Here is a 13,961-nt window from a genome sequence, read left to right on the forward strand (position 1 = left end):
TGCATTCCTGCAGCTGCTCAGCCCTGCGCTCACGTCACCGGGAGGGATGGGAGGGATGCTTGTTGATGGGAAGGTTGCTCACAGCGTTGCTTTATTGTTAGAAAGAGCAGACGTAAGGGAGACTCCAATGAAAGGGGAATGGGGCATGTGTGAATTATGCCGTCACCATCGCAGGGATAAATTTAGATTTTCCAGAGGAACAATTGCCGTGTTCCACTGGAGGTCAGGAGGCACCCAGCAGGGATTTCCCACCGACCCCAGCTGAGCGCAGCCAGCACATCTCACCCAGACAGGCGCTGGCAGCCGTCCCAGCCAGAGCCGGGCTCCCGACCCGCCTTGGTCTCTGCTCTGACCAGGTCACAGCAGCAATTTTTGTGTCGCACATCCACAGACACAGCCCTGCTAGTGAAACGGTTCTGCCAGCTAAAGAAGCCGCGTGCTGGGGCACTTATTCGCACTCTTCCCAAGCGTGGCTTTGCTGGACGTAGACCTGGGCTGCAGTGGGGCTGAGTGGTTCCCAGCCTCGGTGCAAGGCAGCAAGGGACTGGGCGGCTCCTGCAGCCTGCCCAGAGCCACAGCACCTCCAGCCGGGCTGGACTGGACCCAGCACCCTGAGCTGGCAGCGAGGGCTCAGAGCCACCGACCGCTTTGCATCGCTCAACCACGACGTTTGCTCGGCAGCTGGGTTTGCTGCGCCCCCAGCCCCACCGCCCCGCCGGCAGTGAGAATGGTGCAGAAGGCTCCCAGCAAGGCAAAGCACTGCAACGGGGACGTCCCGGGCTGCTGAGCACCAACCTGGTCCAGCCCCAGCGCCAGGGACACCTCCATCACTGAGTTTGCAAAGGTTTCTGCTTTTGATGGAATTTCCTCTTGAGCGGAGACAAATTTCCAAGCAGAGTGAGTCAGAAACATGGAAAATGGTTGCAGCGAGATCCAGATGCACCGCGAGAGTGGCCACGTGCCTGGGCTCCGTTCCCATCCTCGTTCCCCGGCCAGCACAGAGCCCCCGTGGGCAAACCGTCGGCAGCCCTGGTGCACCCAAGCCCCTGTGGGATGGAGGCCAGCACCCAGCTGCGGTGTCACCTGTGGGGTCGCAGCTTGGCCGGGTTGCCCCCCTTACACCCTGGATGTTTTTTCCCAGCCAGGGGAGGCTCCGAGCACCCTCAGCCAGGAGCAGGGGAGCCAATTTCCACTGTCACACACAAAAAAAGCCAACATAAAAGGCCCACAACTCTCATACCAGCCAGCCCCTTGTTTTCCTGGCAGGCTGGATGAGAGTTATGCAAGTTCTCGCTACCCTTTATTCTTCCTGCTGTGCCCCAGGCTCCTTGGGGAGCGCTGGGTCACTGTGTGGAAGGTCACCCTTGCCATCAGGCAGGAAACTGGAGCACTTTGGTTAATGTGGGAGGCTCGGCAGCCAGAGAAATTGGACCCTTATTTTTACAGTCATCACTGAATTTAAACAACATGTGTTTTGGATTACTGGCTTTCGCTGGTTGGGCTCGTGGCTCGTCCACGCAGGGAGCTGCGGGTTCCCAGGGAGGACAATGCCTATCGGAGCACCCTGGGTGCTCCCAGCCCTATGCCAGAGGATCCTGTGCACTGCCCAGCCCCGGGCTTCGACGCCCTTTGGATGGAAACAGTGGACAACAGGGTCAGTGCATGTGTGCACCTCGGTGCCTTTGCCACCAGGCCACTTGGTGCCGTGAAAGACTCCCCATTAATCAGTATAGTTGGGTATTAAAAAAAAAAAAAAAAAAAAAGAAACTCATTTTGGGGTGTCTAACTGATCCCAGGAGGCTGCGCTGCTCGGATAAGGCTGCTCCGGGAAGCAGCAGCCTGGAGGGGTTTGGGCTCAGTCTGAGCGCTGTGCACCATGGGCTCTGTGACCTTCCCATGGCCAGGCTTGGGGGAGAAAATCGCTGGGTGTCGGTGGTGGGTCCTGCCCTGTTGGACATCTCCATTAACCCTCTGGGTGATGGGGAAGGGCGCACCCTCGGTAACTCCGCAGGTGGCACAAAGCTGGGCGCAGTGGCCCACTCTCCAGAGGGGGCTGGACAGTCTGGAGAGCTGGGCTGCCAAAAATCTCGTGTTGTTCGCCAAGGAGAAGTGCAGCCCCGGGCACTGGGACACGCTGGGGGCGCCCAGCTTGGCAGAAAGGACCTAGGAGTTCTGGTGGACACCAGGTTGAACAAGAATCAGCAATGTGCCCCTGCTGCTAAGAAGGCTAATGGTGATCTTGGCTGCGCTAGGCAAAGTGTTGTCCACAGGTGAAGGGAGGAGACCCTACCCCTCCAACCAACATCAGCGAAGCTGTGCCTGGAGTGCTGGGGCCAGTGCTGGGCCCCCCAGTACAAGAGAGACATGGACGTGCTGGGAAAAGTCCAACAGGGGGCCACCAAGATACTGAAGGGCCTGGAGCCCCTCTGCTGTGGGAGAGGCTGCCCAGAGAGGCTGTGGGGGTCTCCTCCTTGGGAATCATCAGAAGCCGCCTGGACGTTGTCCTGGGCACCCTGCTGCGGGTGGTCCTGCTGGAGCAGGGGTCGGACCAGCTGAGCTCCAGGTCTCCCTCCCAACCCCAACCATTCTGTGATGCTGAGGGAGCTGGGAGGAAACAGAGAAGCAGTGGTGTGGCTCTTCTTTGGCCTCCCTTTGATTAGCAGCTTTTGGCCAGCAACGGAGTGGCTTTGGAAGAGCCTGAAGTGGACTGCAAGGCACAGGGGTGACAGGGCATTTGTCCAGGTGTTTTCTGCACACCTTTCATTTCATTTGCCTATTCTGGAAGGAGATACCCAAAAGGGAGGAGAGCGCAGCTGTGGCAAGCATCAATGACACCCCCAGGGTGCAAGGAGGGTCCCCCCGTCACCCCCTCCTCTGCCACAGGGACACAGGTGGACCTGGCACCGCTCAGCACCCACCCGCCAGCACCTGCCAGTGGCCGTGACCCCTCCGCCCTGCTGGCACAGCCCTCATCGGCTGGATCTGCTGTCGCAGCACAAACGGCTTTTTTTGGCCGTGTGATAAACCCCAGGGTCACTTCTGCTGCCCAGGAAGGCTTTTAGGACACGTAGGACGGGTGTCCACACGGGTCCCGGGCACCTCCACGCCTGGCCAACACCTCGTAGGGTGCCTGGAGGGTGAGTGCTGCTCGGCCTCCAGAGCATGGGGCACCCACAGATCACAGCGGGGACCCCGCACCTCTGCCTGCCCCTGCGCCCCCACGGGGCCACGGCTGCTTGTCCTGCGGGGAGGGAGCTGCTGGCTCGGGACACCCGTGAGAGGGGGCTGCAGAGACCCAGACATGGGAACTCCAGGCGGAGGGGGTGTTCCTCATCCAGCCAGCAAAGAGGAAAAACGCACAGCCTTCTTGGCTCGGTGCTGGAAGTCCCAGCTGGGACCCAAACTTCTCCCAGCACCTTCCTGCCCAGGTCGTGACTCAGAGCCATGACGGCCGGGCTCCCCACCCGGCTCCAGTGGGCAAAGAATGGGAACAGTCCCGGCCGAGTCTCAAGGGACCAGGTGAGGTGGCGGTGATGCTTCTCAGCATACCCCAAATGTGCACTTGGGTACACACGTCCGGGAAAACCTGCGTCGTGCTGCAGCTGGGAACAGGAATATTTCCTGCAGGTGGTCACATTGAGAAGGTGGTGGGAAGGGAAGGGAAGGCAAGGCAAGGCAAGGCAAGGCAAGGCAAGGCAAGGCAAGGCAAGGCAGATTTTCTTGTCATGGGTGTTTTCCAGGAGGGTCTACAAGTGTATTTTAATATTTATCTAAGCTATTTCTCAATTTTCACACCTCAGAAGATACGCAGGCATTAAATGATGTAAAAAAAAGAAAAAATTGATTAATGCAGTGAAAACTTGAAAATAAGTGGGTGAAAATGCCACAAAGCACAAAGGGTTTGAGCAGTCCCCTTCCCAGCAGCTGTGCTGGTGCAATGGCTCTGGGGCTGGCACCTGCGGGTTGCCCAGGCAGTAGCCTCCGTCCGCCCAGCTCCCACAGGGACCCCACAGGCACTCGGCAGAGGCAGGAACCAGCACCCACAGACACACGGACCTGTCCGTCTGTCCTGCACTTTGCCAGTATCACAGCAACCTTTGCCTCGTGTCCTCTTGCACAGCCAAGAGAAGGGGGTAGCAGGAGTGAAGTCACGCTGCTCGGGCATGGCTGGGACAGAGCAGCCCTTGTTTAGTTTTCATTTCTTAGAAAAACAGATGCTGGGGGGGGGTTTCACCCTGCATGGACGGAAGTCTCAGTCCGCAGGACTTGGCTCAGCAGAGGGAAACAAACCTGAAGTGGGTCCAAGGCTGCATCCAAGCTTTGAGCTCAGATGCTCTCCGGCCACCACCACAGCTGAGCACGTGCCCTGGGAGCAGCATGGGTCTGGCATTTGTCAATCTCCCTGCAACAAGGAAAGCCGTGGAGGCAAAATGCAGATGCCAAGAACCTGCCTACATGGGTCAGGGTGCCTGGGAATTGCTTCCTTACTGCAAAATGAAGGGGAAAAAAAAACTCCTGAGCGTGATCCAGGAAAATCTTCCCCCAAAAAGTGGTCCAGGAGGGGAGGTTTCCCGTCAAACGAAGCAGCTCAGGGTGTCAGAGTCATCATGGCTGGCGGTGACACCGTCAAGGTGGGCAGCCCAGGCACTGCCCCATTTCAGTGCTGTTTGTGAAGTGTCGATTAAATATTGCAGCTTGGGGATTTGCTTCCGCTAAGTGGATGATGGTTCTGAAATCACCACATCGATATCCTTGGCCAGGCAACATCTTGCTTTGGAAGAAACCCCACAATGTGCATCTATCACACACCAAGTCCTCTCAGAGCCCTGTGGCAGGGACAGGATTTGTATTAGAGAGAGAGAGAGAGAGAGAGAGAGAGCAGAAGAGCAGAAGAAATCTGCTGCTATAAGCCTGCCCCCACAGCCTGGGGTGGGCTTCACACCCAGCGTGTGAGCCGAGCGCTAACACCCTGAGGGTCACGCTGCTTTCTGGGGCCACAGCAGGTTTGGGGGTGCAACACAAGCAGAGGCCAGTGCTGCTATCAGCAAGGGAAGCGGTGCAAAAAGTAAAGAGAAAGAGGCTTAAAATAATGCAAAGGGGTGAAATCAGGCGGTGGGAGCGCTGGGTGCCCTGCGTGGCTGGGTGCTCCAGTGTTCATCAGTGGTGTCTTGGGGATGGCCGGAGCTGGGAGGTGAAGCTGGGTGCAGAGGAGGGGCGAGGGCAGAGCTGGAGATGCCCAGGGCAGGTCGGCAGCCTCCCAGGGCCTTCATGTGGGTTTAATATTCGGGAGGATTTTCTTTAACGTGCAGGAATTAACGGCAGGCGGCACAGATGGTCACAGCAGGGAAAACCGTGTCATCAGACCTTGCAGGGGAGCTCTGCTGTCATCGGGATTTTCTCTGGAGCAACTGGAGAAAGTCCACCGGTGGTTTCTGGTAAATGTTCTTCCTCCAGCGCGTGGCTCCCTGGGGACATGCCGTCACCAGCCTTGGCTGGGGCTCTGCAGGAAAGCTGCATTCCAGGTGGCTTTTCAGGGATGCAGGAGCACCAGGAGAGCGTTTGCAGCAGGAAGCTGTTTGCTCAGCCGAGGAGCCCGCTGGCAGCTGCATGCGTGCCACCCAGGCGAGAGCTGCTCCCAGCCTGGATTTACCGCCAGGAATGTGGTTTCGCAGGACGGTTTTCCTGTAACTCGGGCGTGACTCAGGCACCCTTGCGAGAAGGGAGTGGGCTCAGCATGGTGCCGGGTGGCTCGGGGCTGTGCCATGCTGCAGGGCCGGGGCAGAGCTGGGGCGAAACAGCAGCCAGGACAGGGGCAAGGTTCCTGGTTGTGTCCCGTGAGGTCCCAGCCACATCTGCCTCCCTGCGATGTGCGGGGATGCGGGGCCAGGCTGGGGCTCACCAGCTCAGGGAGCACAAGGTGTTTGGGGTCTGCAGATCCCCGCACTGCTGCCAGCACCTCCCGGCTCCAAAGGGGGCTGGCATCGCCTTCCCACTATGTGTGTCCCCCTCCCCAGCACTGCGCCATGCCCAGCGGACACCCCTGCACTGAACAGATCCCAGCAGCAGGTCCAGACCCGGGAGGTCCTTCCCAGGAGGATCTTCAGGTGCTGGCTGTGACTCAGTGCCACTGCGGTGCCGTTTTCTGGGCGCTGCTGAGATGCTCACGGCTGCTCTGTGCAGGCGGGGATGCTGGGCTGTGACCGTTCCCACAGCCTTGGGGTGCTGGTGAAAGCCAGCCACACAGCCAGCACCTCGCAGGGAGCCCGGTTCCCCTTTTGCACACTCCCTGAGTGAACGAATGCATCCTGCAAATATTCAAACGTCCTCTTAGAGCTCGTTGGGTTGCCCTGGGGGGACGTCGGTGCTGGAGGCTGGCCGAGGGGTACTTGGGTATGGAAGGGGCAGGTCCCTGCTGATGACACATGGTGCGTGGGGATGGGGCCGTCGGGCTCTCATGGGGCTGCCCTGGCCTCACTGCTCTGGGAAAAGCAGGTCGGATGAGCCCTTCCTCCCAGCTCCTGCCCGGGATGGCTGCTTAGGCTCATTTTCTCTTTCCTGAATCTCTCCAACACACTGACGTGAGGGTTGGAGCCTCATCCTTAGCATGCCATGCCTGCCTCTGCAGTTCCTTTGCCCTTGGACTTTAGCAAAATAGACAAAAATAGCTGTCAAAAAAGGAAGGGGTGACCTTTGTCATTTGAATAAATGTTTGCTTTGTCAGCGCAAGCGTGGCGCATTCGGGGGATTTTGTGGAAGGTGCCGGGGCGCTGAGCCAGGACCAGGCAATTTGCACTCTCTCTGACAGCAGCCGCAAGCTGCCCTGGGAATGCAGGTTCCTAATCCCTGCTCAGCAGGGCAGGGAGATGCTGGGCAGAGGAGATGCCTCCCAGGGCATGTAAGCAGAGAATCTGGGCTTCCCTGCATGTCTCCATGCCAGAAACACTCCCCTGATGCCCAGCCATGGGATGGGAATGGGGAGGCAGGAATGGACCCAGGAACGCCAGGAGGTATTTGGGATTTAATGGCAATTTCTAACACCACGTGGGTCATTTGAATGCGCCAAAGCAACAGCTGAAAAATTGCAAGTCCCTGGCTTCAGGGGCTCCATCAAGATGCCGAATTGCATCAGCTGGAGGCATGGAGAGGGGGTCCCAGGGCCGCTGAGAGCCATGGGGAGCAGGGGCCGAACCAGGAACCCACACAACCATAGTGGGGACTGGCAGACAACTGCAGAGCACTGGTCCTGTCTGCTGCCAGAACTGACAAGTCCAAGCCCTCATGGGGCTGCAGACCGCCGGTGTGCCGTCCGGCCGGAGCATTGCCCGTGGGTAACCCAGCCCTGCACCTGCCACCCGACCTTTCTGCCGGGCTGGGCTCGCCAAGCCCAGCAGAGTGAAATTAGAAGCAATTAAAAATTAATCTTGGCACGGGCTCAGATCAAACTTTCTACCCATTTTTAGCTGCAAGTTGCTTTGGAGATGGCATGCACCCGCGTTCAACTGGTGATGCAACGCAGCAGGGCGTGAATGGACACGAGGGCATCCAGTGGCTGGAGCCGGAGTGGGACGAGCCGGGGTCAGAAACTCTGCACTGCCGTACTTCACGTCTCACTTGCAAATATACAGCTTTGTTTTCTGCTTCTCAATTAATCCTTGCTCAATTCATCCATTCAATTAATTCATTTCCTCTTCCAGAGGAAAAAGGAGCTTTGGGAGGCGAGGAGTGAATGAGTGCCGCTTGCAAGTGCTGCTGCATTTTCCAGCCAAGGCCTCTGAGACCCTTGGGGAGGGTCTCTCAGAGCTCCGACTCCAGCCCGTGACAGGGCTGGTGGCCGTGCCCTGGCTTACGCATCCCCAGGGAGCTGCCGTGACACCGTGCTGGGGAGGCAGGAGGGCTGGGGGCCAGGCAGCGGGATGGCTTTGCTGGCTGGGCTTTCACCCCAGCAGCACCCGCGGGGCTTTGCAGGGCTTTTTTGGCCGCCCCGAGACGCTGACTCATGGGCGGTGGGGTGAGGACACAGCTTGGTGCGAAGCAAACAGGCCCAAGGCCGGGTGCAAGGACGGCGGGCAGCAATGCTGAGCCATGGCCCAGCCAGAGCTCTCCAGCAGGAAATCCGGCAGCAGAGGCAACACCCATGGGTGCTGGCTGGCTGCGGCCATGGAAGGATCGTCACCACCTTTGCTGTGATGCATCCCAGGGGCAGGGATGCATGCCTGGGGATGCTGCAGCCATGGAATCTTCCCCTATTTTTTTCACCCCTTTCCCCCCCACTGCCACCACTGGGCTGTCCCCACACAGCTCAAGGGGGCCATGAGGGCCCTGCTGGCTGCTCGCCCACCAGTGCCAGGGCTCCCGGGGGCCCTGAGCCTTCTACCCACAGCCGTGGGAGGTGTGAGAGCAAGAGGTGCAAGGAGAGACGGCCAGCAGCATCTCCCACCACCCACGGCCAAGGGAAAGGGCGTGTGGCTAATTGCAAGAGTGAAATATTTCAGCAAAAATATTTCCTTCCCACCAAAATAGCTCTTTCTTCTTTTTTTTTTTTTTTTTTTTTTTGCTTCTCCCCAGTGTGGTTATGTTTTTCTGGTTTCAACAAGCAAACTGGAAACCAAAAGCCTGGCCGCCCACACTGGGGACCGCTGCGGCTCGCCTGCCCCGCACGTGCCTCGGCTCCCTCGGCGCCGGCAGCCTCGCTGCACCCAAACCGCAGCCCCAGCAGCTTTTGGTGATGCTTCATGGTGCAGGTGAGACCAGCCCACCCGAGCCCACAGCTCCCACAGCCGAAGAGCACAAACAAGTTACTCAAGCATGTTGGAAAGCTGCAACCACCACCACCCCTCCTGCCCAGGGGTGTTTTTCTTCATTCGAATCCCATGGTTAGAAGGGCACGGTCCGTGCTGGGATTTTGTAAGCATCTGGGGCTGGGGCTGGGGCTGACCACAGCCCATGACACGATCACCAGCGGGGACTCCCTCTTCAAATGGTGCAAAACCGCAGGAGGCTGGAGCAGGGCTGGTGGGTTCAGTCCCACCTTGCAGTGTCATGAGTGCAAGGAGCATAAAGCACCACTGCCGCCTCCTGCCACTGCGTTAAGCGCTGCCACCTCCTGCCACTGTCCCCAGCCATTTCACCACAGCCATGAACCCGACTGCGAGAAGGAAACCTCCCTGTGAAGGCATGCATAGCTCTGGGGACCCAGCACGCTGGTCCGGTGCTGGGGCAGGAGCCAGCGAGCCCCTGGGCCATCTGTCACCGAAACAAAGTCCCCAAACACCCACTGCCAGCAGAGCTTTGACCAGGAAAAGCGGAGAATATCAAGCTGTGCAAATGGTTTCGCTGTCCTCTCTGCTTTCACGCGGAAGGGGCTCGGGAAGGGCAGATCCCACGGCAGTGGGGGGTTTGGGACAGGCTGTCTGGCTGCGACCCAGCCTGTCACCTTCGGGGGCTGGCGCTGGAGGTGCTCGGTGCACTTGGAGGGCGTCTGCGCCGCGAGTCCTGGGGCCGTGCGTCTGCACTGGGCTGAGCCACGGTGCCCTTGGGTATCAGACACGGCTCCGTGCTCCAGACGGCGGCCAGGGAGGCAAATGCCAGCCCTCGTTGGCGTTCCTGTGACAGCGAGCCGCGGAGCTGACCAAACGAATCAGGCAGAGCTGCGCAATTAACACGGTTATTATTAGTGGTGTCAGGACAGGTTTGCAGCCGGGCAGGTTCGGGGTTTGTGTGCCCGAGTGTGAGAGCAGCAGTGGGAGCACGGCCCCACACGCCGCAGTGCCAGGATGCTCTCAGGAGTCCTGGCACCGTGGGGAACGGGGACATCCCTGGGGACCAAGGGAGCCCAGCGGACGGGATGGCGCCGGTGCTGGCGTGGGAGCCCTTGCGTGGAGGGAGCAGCGATGTGCCACCGCAGGGCCAATTCATGCCCCGCCCAGAAGCCACCCCTGGCTCACACCCAGGCACATCCCAAGGAAACCAGTGCTCCCAGTAATCCAGCCGAGACTCCCAGTGACACCAGCACCGGGGAGAAAGGCGCTGCTGCGTGGGGCAGCCCGTGTCAGCCTCCCTGCCATCCGGGCCTGATCCTCTGCCTCCTCCCAGGCTGCCAAATTGCTCTGGCCTCTGCCCTGCCACCTCCTTGCCGTATGTAGGGCATCCCCAGGGAGCCCACAGCAGCTTGCACATCGCCAGGGCTCCCGCCGCTTCTGCTCCCCGTTGAGCGCTTGGAGAGGCACCGAGTTCATCCTTTCAGAGAGGAGATAAGGTGGATTAAGGCTTGCTGAACGCGTGCCAAAAGAATTGCCATTAGGCCCCCAGAGAGCTTAATCTCCACCAGACTAAAAGCAGGCTGGCTGTGCGGGGGCTAGCCCTGTCTGCAGGGGGATCAGCATCCAGGGTGGGATTTCAGGGGCTTTGGAAACCTTTGGAGGCTGCTGGTGTGCCCTGACACGCACGTGCTGTCCACAGCATCCAAGGCTGGGTGCTGAGCACGGCTCCAGCCCACACTGCCCCCAGCACCCACGGGTGACGCAGCCAGGCATGATGCACAGACCCATGGTGGGCGCTGGGGTTTTGAAAGCCTTGGTTCTCCCTTTCGACGAGCTCATGTCTGATTTCCCCCATCCCGGCAGCGTTATCTTCTTGCAGATTAGCTTCCCCAAGCTGCCCTTGTGTGCGTGCTTCTCTTCTGACTCACGTTTGTTATTTCCTGCCCGTATCTCTGATTTCCTTTGCTGTCCTCACACCACCTCTCCCTCAGGGTCCAGCACCTCTCGGGGTGTCCCTGACCCTCTGGGACGAGCTTGCTCCCAGCCTCCAGGCTGATTTCAGGGGAACGTGGTGTCCTCTCACGCTAGGGTGGCCCATGTTGCTGATGGAGATCCCCAAAGTCACCCCAGCCCCTGCTCCCAGGGATCCATCCTCGTGCAGGAGGTGGTGGTGAGGCTGGCCTGGGGTCAGGAGCTCTGTAAAAAGACAGGGTTTTAGTAAAAAAATTGCATTCGAGGCAAATCCTGCTGGTGAGCAGCTGGGTGTGTGCCCAGGTGCTGGTCACCACAGGTTTTCATCGCAGCCTCCACTTCTCAGGAAGGAGAGAGGAAGCGGTCCCCATCGCCCCCGTCCCGCTGGACGTGTCTGTCTGTCTGTCCATCCAGCTGCCCGTCCCACTGAGGGGCTTTTGGGGCTCACTTTGCTGCCAGTGATTTAAAGCCCAGATTGGGGCAGCCCAGGGGTGGCGGCTCATCACCCCACTGCCCTGGGAAGTGCTGAAACCCCCGATGCAATCTCCTGCAGGGCTTTATGGGGGGGGGGGGGGGGGGGACCTTCTGCATCCCGTCTCCCAGCCTCGTGGACTGAGGCAGGGCACCGGTCTCCCGTCCCCATCGGGATGATGCAACCGAGGCTCGGCCGGCGGTGACACGTTGTTCCAGCAAAGCAAACACAGCTCCCAGCCTCGTGGTTCGTTGCGACAGCCTGGGCAGCAGCACGCTGCCGGCGTGGTGGCAGGGACACCCCATGCCCACGCCTGGCACTGGGGGCTCTGTTGGGACACCACCCCCCCCCCCCCCAGGGGCTGCTCTCAGGCAGGGATGGAACCGAGCGCTGCCCACGTGGCCGTGGAAGTGGAAGGGACGTGTGTCCCACACGGGGCACAAGGAGCCGAGGGCACCAGTGGCACAGGGGCTGGCAGGCGGAGAGCCGCTGCCACCAAGCAGAGTGCAGCAGGAGCCCGGCCGGGTCCCTCGCTGGGGTCGGGGCAGTGAGCGGCGATGCGCAGATCTGGGTGAGAGGGAAGCCGTGCTGGTGAAGCTGAGCCTTCTCCTCGTTCCCTTGATGTAATATTTGCAGGAGCAGCATGTTCCAGCAGAGCCATAAACAGGGGGAAGGAATAAACTTGCCTTTATCTGCCCGCGGGGCCTTGGGGCTGTCTAAATTAGGAAAGGAACTAAAGAAAACAAAGGGGTTGTTTTTGAGCTGAGCTGAAAGCAGAGCAGGAGCCAGGAGGGGGAGGCTCAGCCCGGGCCCAGCAGGTGGGAACTGGGAACCTCACCTGGCCTCGCTGCCGGCCCCAGGGCCAGCCTCTGTCTGGGGACACCCACCCAGGCACCGTCCCTGGGGGCGGTGACGAGGGCAGCATCAGCGTCACCTCCTGCCAGGCAGGGTAGCAAAGGGAGCGGTGGGCTGTGCACCATCACCCGGCTGTGCACCAACACCAACCTGTGCACCAACACCAACCTGTGCACCAACACCCGGCTGTGCACGGACACCCAGCTGTGTACCAACACCAACCTGTGCACCAACACCCAGCTGTGCACCGACACCCAGCTGTGCACCGACACCCATCTGTACCCCACAACTCCACACCCTGCCTTTTGGGGCATCCTACCCAGGTTGAGTCTCCTCTGCGAGACCTTCTCAGCCTCTCTCTGTCCCCGTCCTCCAGCAAGGGCTGGATCCACCTTGGCTCCAGGAGCGACCTCTCCCGCTGAGCTCTGCCTGCCCAGGCTGGGCTGGGGGCTCCTTTGCTTTCAAGCATCACTGGATGAAGGTTGTTCCTCTCCCCACCACCCACAGCCCCAGCTACCCGTGTTTCCCAACAGGACTTTAAAGCCTTGCCTTGCAACATCATTGTTTTGAACAGAAGGCATCATGTGCCAGCCAGGCCCATGGTGCCTGCATGCTGTTGCTTCAGGAGTCATGCTCCTATCACAGCCCTGTCCCGTCACTGCTCTGGCCCTAGCACAGCTCAGCATTGACCTCCACGTGGGCACAAGCTGGTCCCTTCCCCTCTGAACCTTGGCCCAGCAGCTCCTGGACACAGACTCAGTGTCAGCTAACCCAAAATGAACTCTTCTGGGTCATCTTCCCTGCAAGAAGATGTGGGTGTTACAGAAAGTGAGGTTTTTCACCCGGGGATTGTTAAGAAAAGAAGTTTTCATGCAGATGTACCCACCCCCCAGCAGGCCATCACCCTTCTCACCCTTTCTGCCCCAAATCCGGGAAGTTTTATGGTGCCAATGCCACTCGTCACCCACCCATCACCACCCAACACCAACCCATTGCCACCAATCCCCACCCATCACATACCCGTTGCTAACTCATCCCCACCTGCTGGCACCCATCCCCACCCATCCCCACCCATCCTTGCTGGGGATCAGGCCCAGCACCCTGTGATGATGCCGAGCCTTGGATAGATCCTGCCCAGCGGTGGTAGGGACCTTGCCTGTCAGTGCGGGTAAAGCACTGGGGACAGGGTGCTGCGGGGAGCCCTGCCAGCACCCGGGGTGTTCAGTGCTCTCAGACCACAGCCCTCATTAGGGAAGTCATACATTATTAACCACAGCTGCGATAGGAAAGGCTGTGTGCACAGACCCTCTGTTCATCTCCAAGCTCTCACATTTATATTTCATGAACGCATCCCTCAGAAGCGCAGTTTTACAGCAAAAATGAGAAATAATTCACACTCTGTGCACAGAGCCCCCAGGGACGGTGCATGGCCCCGAGCACCCCTCTCCATCCCAGCGGGGGTGGTCAGCAGCCGGACCCCTCAGCCACGGTCTGAATCCCCCTGCCCAGGTGCCGGATCCTGCCTGCCTCAGGGCTTGTCCTGCATTTGGAGCAGGCATGAAAGCAGCTTGTTGGCACAAGCCGGCACTGTCAAGGCAGGTGCTGGGGGCCCGGCACGTTGGAGGTGCCCCCATGGGGTCTGCCCACGGCAGAGATCCCGTGCACCCTGTCCGAGCGCACCCACATCGTGCCTCGTTAAAACCCCGAACCCAAACCCACAACCTCCCACCACCAGGCGAGGTGGCGCAAGGTCTCGGAGGGGTGCTGGGTCGGTTTGTTGGTGCACAGGGTCTCGGAGGGGTGCGGGTTGTCTTGGTGCCCCACGCAGCCGCAGCATTTCCAACTTCAGCACCCAAACACCGGCCGTCACCCGCAGGCGGTTGTCAGCTTGGGTTCGGCTCTCG

Source organism: Cygnus olor, chromosome 26 (assembly GCF_009769625.2).
Source record: "Cygnus olor isolate bCygOlo1 chromosome 26, bCygOlo1.pri.v2, whole genome shotgun sequence".
NCBI lineage: Eukaryota > Metazoa > Chordata > Aves > Anseriformes > Anatidae > Cygnus > Cygnus olor.